At 32.4% G+C, this 15,590-nt stretch overlaps 1 long non-coding RNA gene across 1 annotated transcript in view; it reads left to right on the top strand.

The window, feature by feature from the left end:
• The window catches only part of LOC110345010 (uncharacterized), a 38,591-nt gene extending 23,213 nt beyond the window's left edge, over positions 1-15,378 (top strand). Inside the window, exons 2-4 of the long non-coding RNA XR_002388032.2 lie at positions 6,984-7,059; positions 9,557-9,670; positions 15,195-15,378. This is a non-coding gene — a long non-coding RNA (uncharacterized LOC110345010). The remainder of the gene's footprint in view (positions 1-6,983; positions 7,060-9,556; positions 9,671-15,194) is intronic.
• Positions 15,379-15,590: the final 212 nt, after the last annotated feature.

Genomic DNA, 15,590 nt, shown 5'->3' with positions numbered 1-15,590 from the left:
TTCTATATGCCTTGCTTTTATGTATGTTAAATTCTTTCCCCACATTTGGAAAGTTATCTACCATTATTTCAGTAAACAGGTTTTTTTTAATGGCACTTGTGATGTCTTTTGATTTTTCATTGATTCCAGTTAATGTTAGATTAGTCCTCTTTGCATCACATACCAGCTGTTTGATCTGTTTTCCATGTTCTCTTGTTTTTAATGTATCTGTGAGTATATGGTCACCTAGTGTGACACTCTGTCCTCACATTGATCATTTCTGCTAATCATACTTTCAATCAATTTTTTTATCTCCTGGATTTTTGTTTGGTATATTTTCATGGACACTAATTTTTTGATGAAGTGGTCATTTTGCTTTATATAATTTTGTGTAGCTATTTATTAGTATCTTCTATAAGTTCACTGATTATTTTGTTTATTACATCTATTATCTGTTTAGTTAGTTATGTCTGTTATCTTTGAGGCCATTGAATACCTTGTTGATCTGTTTTTTTTCTCTTATTATTTCATAAAATTCAGCTACATATTTAGATTTTTTATTTCCTCCCCATTGATGGTTCATGGATCAGCTTTGGTGGATTTGGAAAATTTTTGGAGGCATTTTATGCCTTGTTTTCCTGTGTTTGTGAGGGTGTGTGTGAGGTTTGTAGGTTGATTGCGGTAGAAAGACTTTGTTGCTAGTATGTGAATCTCTTTAGTTACTGTCAGCTTTTCAGTAATACACTCCGGACATGGCTAACTATAGGCCTTTGATTCCATCCCAAAATTCAACCATTTTCATTAATGTGGGAGACGAAGGTGCAGTGTAATTGACCCAGGACCTGGTTCTCTAGGTATGAGTTGTAGTGTTGTTGATGATGCAGACACATACCAGATATCGGTATACAGTAAATCAATTAATTACAACAACTATGCCGCTCTGGCAATAGCAATAAAAATCAGAAAAAAATGATAAAATCAAAGACAGACTTGAAACTGACCTACCATAAGAACCAACAGAAGCTACCACTGCAACATCCTTAACTACAGAAAAGAAATCTATAATTACATTTTAGACATAAAGACAAACCAAATATTGACACATAGTAAATATCTACTAAATGAGAAAACTATACCATTAACAATAGAAAAGGATTCAACAATAATAGCATAAATATCTAAAGATTAATAAAGCTTAATAGTAATACTAGTAAAGATGGGGAAGTGAAAAGGGAGAATGAAAGAAGTAAAATTTCAAAAAAATAGGAAAGATGAGAATAAAGGAGAAAAGTGAGCTAAAGTACCCTATTAAGGAATAAAAGAAAGCTAAAAGTAAAAGAAGAAAACATACATTCCTGGGGCCGGGGGTTTAGCTCAGTGGTTTCACTGCCTGCTGTGCAACTGCAAGGACCCAAGTTCGATCCCCAGTCCCCCGCCCCCAAAAAAGAAAACATACATTCCCAGCCCCTTCTATAAGAAAAAGAAAACTAGAGAGTAAAATAAAGAGAAAAAAATGAAAAGAAAAAAAGAAAACTCTCCAATCTCCCGGATCCAATAAAGGAAAAAAAAAAAGAGAGAGAAAAAAATGAATCAAACAATTCCTGTGTTTTGAATATGTAGTTTCTTCCCAGAATCTGCAGTATTGGAATCCACCAGATATGGAGGAGGGATAGAGAGTCACTGCTAAGATCTACTTTTTTCCTCACACTCATGTTTTTCTGTGTGTGAGTGCTGGATTCTGTCTTGACTTTCCTGCTGTAAATGGATGATTTGATAGTAATTTTAATAAGATGTCAGGGTAATTGAGGTATGACTTTGATTAAGGCTTAATTATCAATGATTTTGTGTTTTGTACTCCTATGCTGAAAAGGTGCAATTTGCCATTGTTTTAAAATATTCAGAGACCATAGACAGGCTAGTCCAAGGAAAGATTGAGAAGAAGCTGCCTCCATATTTAGCTATTGTGAATTGTGCTATAAAGATGGGTACACATTATATCACTGTAAGAATCACTGATGACTATAACTCTTTCAGGAAGATACCCAAAAGAGATATAGCTGTGTAAAATGAAATTTCTATTTTAGTTTTTAAGCGAACCTCTGTACTGATTTTCATAATGGTTGTACTAGTTTGCATTTTAACCAGCAATGTAGAATGGTTCTTTTCCCTCCAAACTTCACTGGCTTTTGTTGTGTTTTGAGTTCTTGATGATAGCTCTTCTTACTGGAGTAAGATAGAATCTGAAAATGGGTGGCTCTTGAGACCATAATGCTAAGTGAAATAAATCAGACACAGAAGGTTAAATATTGCATGGCTTCACTTGTATGAGAGACCCCAAATATGAATAATTTAAAGATGAAAATAAAAATGAGTTAGGAGGAACCAGGAAGGTAGACTTTGTGGAAATCAAACGGAGGTCTAGGGAATGAGAAAGAAAGAAAGGTTGGGGTTGAGAATTTGATAAGAAAGGTGGTTGAGATTTGTTATGTATATATACCATTTCTCCAAAGTGAATGTAATTATTGTGTATTGAAAATATATACTTCTAATAAAAATAAAACACTTTGTTATCTGTCCATGGCTATCTTACTAGCTTTATAGATTATTTCTTGACTATGGATCTTAATGTATGAGTATTTATATGGGCTTCTTTGCTCCATTTATGCCTTTAAATATGACTTAGTGTGCTTGGCTTGCACTTTCACCTTTGTTTTTCTGAAAGTTGTCTACCTTTCCTTCAAGGATTACCTTGAAATTACTGTATAGGAGAAGGCAATGACCACACCACCTCATCATCACACTTTCTTTTAAGATAATCTATCCTTGAACTAGGGGTGGATTATGTCAGATTTTCTTTCCAAGGAATTGATACAGAGACACCAAGAGAGTGAATTAGTTGACTATGGGTGTTGGAGAAATATGGTCATACAGTCTTAAGGGTTAGTGTGGCATATGTGTAAGCCAAGAGAGCTGATCTGCAGAAAAAGGTAGGAAAATGGAGGAGGTTATAGGACAAAAACATATGTGAGAAACCCCTGGGGGCAGTAAGACAGAAGGAATAGGGCACTTTCTTGGTTTCTGTTGGCTTACTAGTTGTTGTCTGAGTTCCTCTTGAGGCTGCAATTGCTTGTTAGATACTCTTAACAATGTATGTTAATAACTTATTTAACTGTTCCAGTTGAAGTTCTGTTACTTATTATCGAATGGTTCCTTACTCAGGCTCACTTATTACATGCAGTAAAATTATTTGTATGTATGTTCACTTTTTCACTTCACAGTAAGCTTCTTAAGGGTCAGGATATTTTAAAAAATTTATCTTGAGACTCCCAGCAATTAGCCCAATTGTGGCTGATTGACAATATATGCTTGAATATATGAAAACCAATCCTCTTTATTTAAGGCATTTTAAAAAAAGAGCTTATGAAGTTATAAAGTTGGTGTGGCTATCATAGACAATGATAAAGTATTAGGTTTTCTAGTAACATTTTTGTATTTTAATAAAGGCTTCCTAGAATCAATCCTTTGAGGTACAGGGAAAGACACAAAAGTAGGAATTTGCTAATATTGGATTTCATGGGGTGGTATTTTGAGAGACTTTTAATATCTCTAAAATTATAACATCTTTGTTCAGAGCCAGCAGAGCATGGGTACAGCAGCAAAAGGAACGGTGTGAGGGCAGAAAGACTCCTGTAGGGACTGAAAAACATGATTGAGGTCATACCATCCAGAACTATTTTTGCTTTCTTCCAAATGTTTTTAGATGAACACTAATAATCTAGGGAAAACAAATAGTCTTAGTAAACCAATCAAAGTGGTCAGTGACTTGCGGTGATATCACAGTGGGACACTTTATTTTGGTAACCAGTGTGATGCCCTTTAAATATTGTAGTCTTTAATAATCCACTCTCTTTTGACACTTTTTTGTGTTGATGTTACTGATTGAATGGCAGAGACTTCTATGGCAGGGATTAAAGATGAACCAAAGGGATGGATCATTAACATTAGCTTGAAATGAGTGTTTCTCTCCTCTAATTTTACCTTCAAGATACTTAGTTCACTAAAATTCTTGATCTAGCGATGAGATGTACATTTTCATTATTTTCTTCCCTCTTTTTAGTATTGTACTAGTAGGCCTCCTCCTTTCTGGCTACTCCAAACCAGGGAAGTGGAAGAAGAATTTCTCAAGCTGTCATCAATGCAGTCTGCTATTTCTGTGGGGACAGATACCTTAGAGAACATCAGACTTCACTCGACTGAAGTCTGTTTAAGCCAAAGCTTTTTCTAGAAAAATCATTAAACAGGGAATACATCTTTCTTAGTACTATTTCTGGCAAATGGACCAGGCTTTAGAGGCTTGCTTTGTTTGAGGACTTAATAAATTCTACTTGTGGTTGGAGGTGATGGTCCTTTTAATGTTAAATGTAATTATAATAAGGTAAATGTGCAGTGTAGACATGTTGTTAGATAAACACATAAACTTACGGATGCTTAACAGATTTTGGGCTTCTTGTAAGGTTTATTCCTCCCTTGTGAAACTGTTGCTTGGCTCTAGTAAAACATGTATGCACTATCCTCCAGAGAATCTATGAACATAAATGGAGGTTAAACAGCTGGACAGAATGCCAATGTTTTAAAATATAGTGAGGAATCTAATCTGAGAAGCAAAAAAGACCTCTTTAGCTTCAAAGGCAGCCAATTACATTGCAAACGCTATTGATAATAGTTCCTTTATTCAGAGGCTTATTATATAAAGCCCCATGCTGTCTTGAAACTGAAGAGGTTGCCTTGCAGTCGTTTCCATAATCCATAATTGAAAGAATCACAAATGTAACAATTATTTCCCTCTACGATTGCTTTCACAATTTCTTGTTCTCTGCAGGATCCTTGTTTTTTGTTTCCTTCGGCTCATTTTAACAATCAAGCAATTATAGTATGATTCATATTTAAGATTAAATTTTGCATGTTTGCTGTGGTATATAAAAAATTTATTTTTCATAATTGTGAACTATGTTTATATAATCAATCAACTTTAAAAGTAAATAGTGTTGATTGCAACATATACTGTATAAATGTGTATTTGTCTTGAATTTTACAAATTTTATTAATCAGTGACTTATGATAAAGCATTTTAAAGATGGAAATACATACAGTAATATAATATTCAAACTGAAAAACTGATAGAAAAGAGTTAAGAAAAGCATCTCTCATGTGATTCAGTATATCTTTAAAAAAATATTGTCATACTCCAGGAACTATTTCTGGCTTTATGTACTTTAAAAATATTTAGTAATGAACTAAATGAAGAGGCTATTGCTCCTCACATTCAGTGTTGTCATTCTGTAGATTTTATGCAGTGACAAAGGACTCTTATAAATCTATTTCTTTTCTCCCCTATATTTAAGAAGTTCAGTTAATATTTGTTTAGGAGTGACTGCTTGTTAGGCTTGGATTGGAGAATGGCCATCTTTATTTGGAACTCTGATGTAATGGAGTAAAAGGTAGTGTTTAGGGAGGGAAAAGAAGCTCTTTCTTTCTTCCTGTCCAGTCTCTTCACCTCACTTCCAGAAGAGAGGATAGTGAAAACAAGGAAGGAAGAGGACCAGGTGAAGGAGAATGAGGAAACAGTTCCAGAGACTTTCATACATTTAAAAAAAGTGAAATGAAAGTAGCTTTCAATATGCTCATCATTTTATGCTCTATTTAAAATGTTTAATACAGCTACCAAATTATATCAACATAACCAACAGTAATAATGTAGTACTTTATAAGATTTTAAAGTTCATTTACAAAAGACCCAAATATTTCTATGTATAACCTATATATTTTCACAAAACCTCTATGTTTTACATGATCTCAGAGGCCATATTAGTCATTCTTTAATTGAACAGGAGAATAACCAAACACTTTATATTATAATTAGAATGATTACATACTTTATTCTCCAAACCTGGACACTGTTGAGAATAAAAGGAATTACTATTAATAATTATCCCAGGACAACAGGTATAATAATGAAACTAGGATTTATGAGTACCTTGATTATAAAAATATAGCCAGATGGTTGAGTCATTAAAATTAATTTACTTGCTGGTTTGGAGTTCTGCCATTATGACTAAGAGAATAAGTTAAATTCACCATTCTAAAAATAGCAAAGATTTTATTGATCACTTATGTGCCAGACATTATTCTGAGCATGTTATTTATAGAAACATGGTTAATCTTTAGGATAACCCTATGAAGTTGCTACACTTGTCTTGATTTTATAGGTGAGGCAGTGAAGACCTTGAGAGGCTATATTACTTGTCCACAGTCCCAAAACTAGTAAATAAAAGATCTGGGATTTAAACACAGGTATTTTGGCTCTCAGGTCCATATTTTAACGGGTGCCTTATTTTGCATCTCTTGCCTTTGGTATTGATGGTTGTGGGGGCTGGTCTCAATGGCAGTAACATTTGAAGGGCTGAATAAATCTTCAAAATGAAAGAGTTAGTAGCCCAGAGTAGAAGATTGTGAAGTAGATGATTAGAGATCAAGACAAATCATCTGATATCAGAGATTAGAAATTAAAGAATTAGGCTACAGTTTTGAATGACCTTCAGTGTGCTTCCTGATGTGTGAGTCTTACACATGATGTTAAAGAAGCAGGAATAATAATCATGTTGTGAGCCCAGATGAGCAGTAAATGTAACATCTGACTGAAGTGAGGTGTAAAGGTAGTGAATGGAATTTCCTGACCATTGATTCAAACTACATATAAGCTATATTCACAGTGATGCCTTCATTCTTGTTGGTAAGAGGGAAACAATTCCTCTTGCTTCCAGAAAATAAAAGGGTGAAAGAAAGCTGGTGGTAACACCGACAAAGGGGTTTTCTAGTCAGTGCACTGAGGCTATTTGGGTGGGCATAGCCTATTGTGGCTACTAACCTGGAGACCCCAGCGTTGGCTAACGCTGTGCTGAAAAATCAGAGAGGAACCATTTGACTGATTATTCCTTGATTTTCAGCTTTCTTCATAGTGGGAAATTTTGAGAAGGAAGAACTGAGAGTAATATCCTACCAGTTCTAATTCTACATACTAATGTGAGTTTTGTGGATATTTTTGGTTATTATTTTTACCTTTATTACCAAGATATCTCTAGTTCCAATCATTTATCATTATGTAGATTTTGGTGTAAATATATATTTGCAATATATAGTTTAAAATCCCTTGGCATATTGTATCTAAGTTTCCTTCATGAATATGAGAACATACTTATTCACCTCTTTTATTCATAATTTACTCAACTTGATCCCAGTTCTATTCTATTTATTAAACTGGTAAATTTCAATCTTGACTATGCTGGGAAATCTTATTGAGGACCTCTTTAAATGAATAGTGGTACCATGATGAGCTAATATGGAAGAAATAATTCCTGTCTTCAATGTATAAAGTTAGGAACATATACCAACCAAGACAAAGCATAACTTAAAAATATTGTAAACATGGCAAATGGTCCTAAAAGTTACTTACCTTAATTCTCAGTAGTTATAGTTTAAAAATACTTTCATCATATATTTTATCCTGCCATGAACATTATTATTATTTTTGCAAAATGATCAAGCATAATGAAATGTAAAAGAAAAAATTGTACATTAACTTAAAATACTAAAAGATAGCTTATAATTTTATTTTTTTGTTAAAAAAAATTTTTTGAGACAGGGCCTTGCCACGTAATTTAGGCTGGCCTTGAACTCACTATATAGCTCAGTCTACACTTGAACTCACAGTGACCCTCTTGCCTCAGCCTCCTGAATGTGCTACCACGCCTAGCTTATAATTTTAGATTATATATACAAGGGAATTAATTTTTAAAAACCTGAAGTTTTAAATTAGCAGTAAGCTCAGAGATCATCTAATTCAACTGTCTCGTTTATGGGTTGAAGAAATTAGAGTCTTTCATGCCTTTGCTCAAGGACTCTTGGTAGACAAACCAAACTAGAATCCAGGTTTCCCATCCTTCAACCTGCAGCCTTTTCAACATTTTTGTATTCACTTACAAAATTAATATTATGTAATATATAAAATATAGTGTGTATATCTGTAAAATGAATGCTGAATGATAAAGGGAGAAATCTAATTCAAGAAAATGTAGGGGTTTTTGGTCTAATAAAATAACACATTCCTGTGATGTATGAAAGGCACAAGCACAAATCAGCAAACTGCATAAATAATTCTAGATTCTAATCTTGTTTTCATCACAGATTTTGTGCAGTCTTGGCAGGTCAGTTCACCTCAATGACAGTGACCCCAAGTATATACTAGGAAAAATAATGTCTTTAATTTCTGAGGCAGGGAAAATATTGTGGTTTTTTTCATCAAAAATTAGAAAGGTCTTGAAAATTCTGTCTCATTTTAACAAGAAGCAAATTATCTAAAGTACTAACAATGATGGTTAAACAAGGGAGAAAGTTTTAAAGCATGTTTTCTGTTTGTCTTTGATTTCAGTTCTACTCTTCTGGATAGACAGAATTAAATATATTTTCACACATGTTTTTCTATTGTGATAAAATTCTTATTAGAACTAATGATGTACAAATACATTAACTTTTCCAAATATAGTAAGTCAAGCTAAACTATTCAAGCAATTCTCTCCCTGAATCCCTGCCTTTTCTTGATAGACAATTACTACTGGTCACATTAACTGGGTAATTTTTAAAAAAATTCTTTTATTGGTACATTTTAGGTATACAATATGTTTACATTTATCATTGGGTGCTGTACCTGTACATGATGTATCTAGGTTATTTTAAAATATCTATTATTTTCTGATATTACAGTATAACCAAAAGTAAAAGAGCATGAACACTGAGGGTAAATCATGAACATAAAAGCATAGTTATTTAAGATTTTTTGTGTACACATATCTTCTGGAAGTGATGGGGACAGATATTCATTTTACATCAGAGAAATAAAAATGAAAAACCAAAATAATCTATTTTTAGAGTAATATATTTTCTTAAATGAAATATTAGAATATATTAGAATATATTAGAATAAGTATCACCCCAACCTATATTTCAACTTTAACACACGTGAGACTTAATTATAGACATCATTACAAATTCTCACTATTTTTAAAATAGGAACTAGCATTTGAATCTATTTGATGAAAGTCTGTTTGCTATACCTCATTTGTATTGTCTATAATACAAAACCAAAAAGATGCTTATTCTTCCTGTTACATATTAAAATACATCTATGTTAATTTAAAAGGCATAGGTTCAAGTCAAAGAAGAATCTTTTAAATATAAATATTCCTTGCAATTAATAAGTTGACAGTTATGTTTTGGTTCTGATTATGTTTTTATTTTAACCATTAGAGGGCACGTTAGTTCAAGAGGAATTAAACAAAAAGCACAGCAATAAGATGGAAATAGGCTTAGAAGTAGTAAAGAAAATTTATACACTTAACTCTGCTTATTTTCACTCATTTCATTGTCATTTGCAATATAATTTATTAGAATTTTTTAATTTTAAAAAGAATTCCAAGCATATATAGTTTCATGTAAGAAATAACTCTTCACTTTTTATTGCTAGCTACCACTCCTGGGAGAATGAGGCTAGCCTAGTTGAATTTGATGAGGTTGACTGCTATGTGACCAAGGAGGACATAATAAATCATGGTATTTGAAGAACATCCTGAGTTCAAAGGTATGTATGATCAGGTTATTATGAAGTAAGTAAATGCCAGTCCCAAGTCTCATTGTTAATGAAAGAAAAAAGACACGCATGTGTGAATGAATGCAGCTCAGCAACTAGGCTTCATGGCAAGTATTTATAACCTTTAAATTTTGGTACAAATTACAGACAGAACAATAGATGGCCCCAGAGTGAACATAGGTTATATTTCACGAGAAAGCCTTGACTGAAGTCATAAACGGTAAGAGGGCAGGCAGCTCAAGTAGCTTATGAATGACTGCTGAGTCTCAGAATGAGTTCATTTGTTTTCAATCTATGGCAAACTATTATTATTTCTAATGTTCAGTCTTTTGCTCTAAAGGCTGAGGTTGTTAATCTATAAAGACTGAAATGGATACTAGGATTCAACAATAATACTTTTATGATGGCAAGTTAAAGGAATCCTTTAAATGATTAATTCATTAACTTATTTCATAAAATTTATTGACCATCTACTAAGTTTTAAATTCTGAGCTGGGTGCTAGGGAATAAAGACAAATAATATGTCCCTGGCTTGTGAATACAATTTTTTATTGCCTTGTGATTTATAGAGAAATAAATCAGCAAATAACAGGAGTATACAATAACTTTTTATCTTAGTGGGAGAACAGGGAAGAGATTTATCAAGACTATTACGAAAATATTTCACATATTTTTTTAAGAGAAGTGAGCAGTTAGGCAAAATTATTAGTATATACTATCTTCAGTTTAAGACTGCAGAACTGCTCTGGTAATATTTTTCTCTGAGAGTCAATTATATAATAAATTGTAATTAGCAGCATAAAACAAGGTAATAATGTAATTAAAACCAAAATATTTACTTACTATAGAAGATACTTTTATGCATCTTAATTCTGCTCCTTGCAAGCTAATAATACTCTATATGAATTTCTGTGTGGCTTTTGCATCTGGTGGTGGTAGAATTAGCATGTACAAAGAGAGCTCAGAATTATGCTTTAATTATGATTTGAATGATGATTTGAGTCTGAGCATGAGTTTTCAACAGAATCGTGAGCTGGGGGAAAAAGAAGATAAGGACCATTAGTAGGATAAAAAGTATATTTTCAGACACTTTATAGTGCCTTTTGTTTTAAAATAAGTAATTAATGTTAGGAATTAATTGGTTCAGATTCTTGATTTTAAAGTTATCACTTGGTTGCTAAGATGAAGCCTTTTCAAAATTACTACATGATATGCAATGACAGGAACATTTCAGTTGAAGTTAGAAAACATAATTGAAAAGCTAGCTTTTGAGTGCTTGCTTATCACCTTAATTGATAGCAAATGAGCCCGAAGAACTAAATGCTGTAGTACAATAAAAAATGTATTTAGCTGGATTTCAGGTTAGGATGCAAGGTTTCCTGTAAGAATGAAACATTATTGCTGATGTTTTGATACAATATTAAGCTTTAAGAGCAGCCTGGTCAGTATGCATTAACTATTGTAAAGCAATCATTTAGTCAGTATTACCTGTAAAAATGGAGACAGGTATAATATCTAAAAATCTCAAGGTTTGGATAACTAAATTAAGATATTCATAAAATTCAAAGAATGTAATCATAAAGGAATATGTTTTTTGTGTATATTTATTGACATAAATCATACGTTTATTGACATCATTCATTAAGAGTCCCAGTATTGTTAAAAAAAATTTGTAAGAATGGGAAAAATCTGAAAGGACTTTACCAAATGTTAAGAGCACTCATCTTAGTGGGATTAAGGAGATTTTCATTTTATTTAGGCTTATCTGTATTTTTCTAATTTTCTATAGCAAATATATTTAATTATGTAATAAAAACAATGTATTAGTATTCAGTCAGCCCAAAACGTATCAGAAAAAATTTTAAATGTCCTTAGAATATGCAACAATTTATATTTACAATTTCTATTGACTCGTTACTGTTTTTGTATTTACATACTTCTTTGTAACAACTATTAAAAATTTAGCAAAATGTAAACATATAATACGTAACTTGAATCACAAAAATGAGAGGATAAATTGAGTTCAGAAATAGAAGAAAAAGACCATTGAACATGGATCTGAATTTTAATTTTGCAATTATAGAAATATTTAAGATAATATGAAGGAATTATGTATAGAATGTGATCTGAGCTATGGGAAGAATGAAAGCAATGGTGAGAAATTCAAATTAGACTACATTTTGAGACTGCACCAGGGTGGAGGATTATGGAAGTATTAGTATAAATGGTAAAACTAGTCATGGCGGGAGGTGTGCTATTCTTTGAAGAAAGATAGCAAGTCTGCAAACATACTGGCAGTCTATTTCTGTAAGGTTTATTTCTTCTAAAGATGAGAAAAGTTGGTGCTGCTGATCTGCTTAAGGATAGTTTATTTTATTTTTATTTAAAAGAATTAGTTTTGGCAGAAACAGTCTCAGGGCACTGTAACTCCTGGATATCACATCAGTGTGAACATTTGAACCACAGATAAAAAATTGAATGAGATGGGTGGATTTGAGTAGAGGTGAGGCAGGATTTTCCTTAGATAGGAAAGGCAAAAATGGCTCCCAAACTATTTATTAAAAAAAAAAAACTACACACATATATACATGCACATATTATAATCTTTGTATCATTTCCACACTGGGTCAAACAGAGTCAACCTATAAAATAAAAAGGTTGCTTTCATAGTTGGGATTAATACCTAAACACAATTTAAGCATTTATTAAGTTCTTACAAGGAAATGTAATAAAATCAAAGTTTAAGAGAGGAAATTATGTTTCTGGGACACAGTGTTAAGCCTATTTTTCCCTTTTCTGATTAAAGGAGATACTCTAGTGGGTACTATGTTTTTTTCTGCTCTGTAGACTGTCTTCATTCTGACATGTGGAAAACAGCTTTTAACTACTAGTGAATAATCAATTTTCCATTACAATTTTATTAACAGTAAGTAATTAATCAGTCTCACAATTTTATTTGGAGTGTTGGTTCAAATATCTGGCTGTAATTTTTTTCAATCTAAATGAAAATTTATAAACCAACCATGTTTCAAATTAGTCCTTTAACTGACGAACTGATTTCCTTGAGAGAGAAAGCTCAGAAAATTTTCTAATTAGTAGTAAGACCTGATTTTTTCTGGCTCACTGCTTCCTGTATTCTACTTCTTCAAATTATGCTGTAGGAAATGTCTTCAGAGCTTGCTGTTTTCTATTGATCTCTACAATTGTTCTCAGTAATTTAGAAGTTAACTGCGCAGTGGTTTTTCAGGAGTGCGCTGGAGCTTTGAGTCAGCACATACTTTTCTTCATTGAGCCAGAGGGCAAAGATCCTTGTAGCCCCCTATCTAATGGGTACACACAGATGAGTGCACCACACAGACGCCAACTGCCAGTTCATTTCCTCCGTGTAAATTCTCCTATTCTTTCGCCTTCAGGTCACACCTTAAATGCTTCTTTCAACAAGAGCTGAGAAGGGAGTTAGGTAGCATGAGCTTACCTGAAAAACTAAAGATCATTAATTAGGAAGGTGCTCCTGGGCAACAGGAAATTTTTCATTGGAAAGGTTTCAAATCTAGGAAAGTAATTAATTTCTCTGAGAAAGAGGATCACATTTTTCTCTTCTGGTGTCTTTCACTATTGCAGTTGAATGGTTTAAGGCACAACAGAGGGAATTCAGCTCTTCTCTCATTAACCCTCACAGTGTTCCTCCTTTTTTTCTGATTCTTTTCTTCCATTTCAGCATGAGTGGTGTCTTCTTGGTATTTTTGAGAAGGATGTTTTTTGTTATTTTTTGAGGATAAATTAAGGAATATTTTTGAAAGAATATAATGTAAATAAGGAGTTATTTTTCTTAATGTACAGCCACTAGCAGAAGTTCTTAAAATAAGCACTATCATTTGTTAAAAGGAAAATAAAGATTAGAAAAAATAGTCTCAAATATAATAAAGGTTTATGTATATATACACATGATGAGCGAGAATTTATAATCTTACAAATAAAGGATATGGGTAGACATTTCCTAGAAAAATAGTTCTGAAGTCCATTATTATTAATAATAAAAGAAATTAATATTCTAGTAAAATATATCTAAAAGCTTTATCTCTTGATCATTTAGTATCAGTATGTATGCATGAATTCCCATTTTAGACAATGGATTATAATTCTTAACTGTGTTTGTTTTCATTCTCATATTGTCCCATATTTGGTCAGCAGTAGGCTCTTCAAGCTGAATCTTAGGTCTTTATGACATGATTGCAACATTGTTTTGAGTACTTTCTTACTGTATGGCATTGTTTAAAACTGATCTTGAACTTTTTCTGCCCTCGACCTAGAATCAGCATTTCTGCAAGTAGCTCTTGTTTCTATTTAGTAGAGTATGGTGTTTAGAAACTAAGATGGGATATTAAATTTTCATATTGCTGTGAAGCCTCTTTAGTAGATAGAATGTGTGTGCATACATGTGTGCATGAGTGTGTGCATGTGTGCAGGTATGTTTGTATATTAGAAATACACTCATGTTTATAATCTAATTTTAATCCAAATTCACTATGATTTTTGCAAGCCTTTCTCTATTATATATATGCATGTATCTTCTACAGTGAGAACTTTGGTTTCTAGCAATACTAACACATTTATTCATTTGCTTATCATTTCAATGCACATAAAATAATTTCAGAATTCAGACACATTTATCACCACTGAAGCAAACCTACTGAGTTCAAAATTTATTTGCAATTCTTTTGCACAAAAGTAAGTTTGGTTAGTTTTTTGTTTCTCCTGTGGGGTTCTTATATCATTTATTTTATTTTTATTTTATTTATTTTTGGTATTGGGGATTGAACTCAGATCCTTGTGCTTGTGAGGCAGGTAGCAGAATCACTGAGCTAAATCCCTGGCCCCATATATCATTTATTTTAAATGCAGCTTGTTTTAATTGTTTCTGTTTGTACATAATTCTAGGTTTTATGAGTTTTCCTTTTGTTTACTTTTATTTTTTGAATACCTAGATCATTAACATGCTTGTAAAAATGCATACTTAAGTTTAATTAATCCGTTTTCTATTCTTTTCATTTCATTCCCCTTCTTTGTAAGTAACCAATTGTTTTTTTTAAAACAAGCATATTTTATGTTTCCTACTTTCAATTCTTTTTATGCAAAGGTAGCATACTATACTATGCATTTTTATACTTATATGAGAATCACTTCGTTATCAATCCATGGAGGTTTTCTTCATTCTTTTTTACTGCTATTTCATATTTCATTGTATGTTTGTAGCATAATTTAGTCATTCAATCTATATGTTGTAGCTTTTAGATACTTTTTGATATCCTCAGTTGCAAATAATGTGGCAACAAGTAACCTTATACTGTTTGTTAGAGGTATAACTTTTGGATAAAATTCTTGTTGGTTTGAAGGATATATATATATATGTATTTTTGTTAGATATTATTAAAATTCTCTTCATAGTGTTGTATCATTTTGCATTCCCATGGTGTTATACATAAATTATTTTCTGTCAAAATGATCAATGGAACAGAATTTAGGATGTAGAAACAAGCCCAGGCACCATCAGCTATCTAATCTTCAGCAAAGGGACCAAAAACATACACTGGAAAAAGATCACCTTTTAACAAACAGTGCTGGGAAAACTGGTTATCCACATGTGGAAGAATGAATCTAGACCCATATCTCTTCACCCTGCACTAAAATCAAATAAAAATGGATCAAAGAGTTATATAAAAACAGAAACATGAATCTACTGTAAGAAGAATTGGCAAAATTCTTGAAGACATAGGCATAGGCAAGGACTTTCTGAACAAAACTCCAATGTCAGAATAAGTAACAACAATCAACACATGGGACTCTATCAAATTAAAAAGCTTCTGCACAGCAAAGAAAGCCAACAGAGTTAACAAAACCTACACAATGGGAA

This window comes from Heterocephalus glaber, unplaced genomic scaffold (assembly GCF_053883595.1).
Source record: "Heterocephalus glaber isolate CG9 unplaced genomic scaffold, H.glaber_assembly_v1.0 deba00001523, whole genome shotgun sequence".
In the NCBI taxonomy this organism is placed as follows: Eukaryota; Metazoa; Chordata; class Mammalia; order Rodentia; family Bathyergidae; genus Heterocephalus; species Heterocephalus glaber.
The sequence above is the reverse complement of the archived record's forward strand: the minus strand, read 5'-3'. Positions and strand labels throughout refer to the sequence as shown.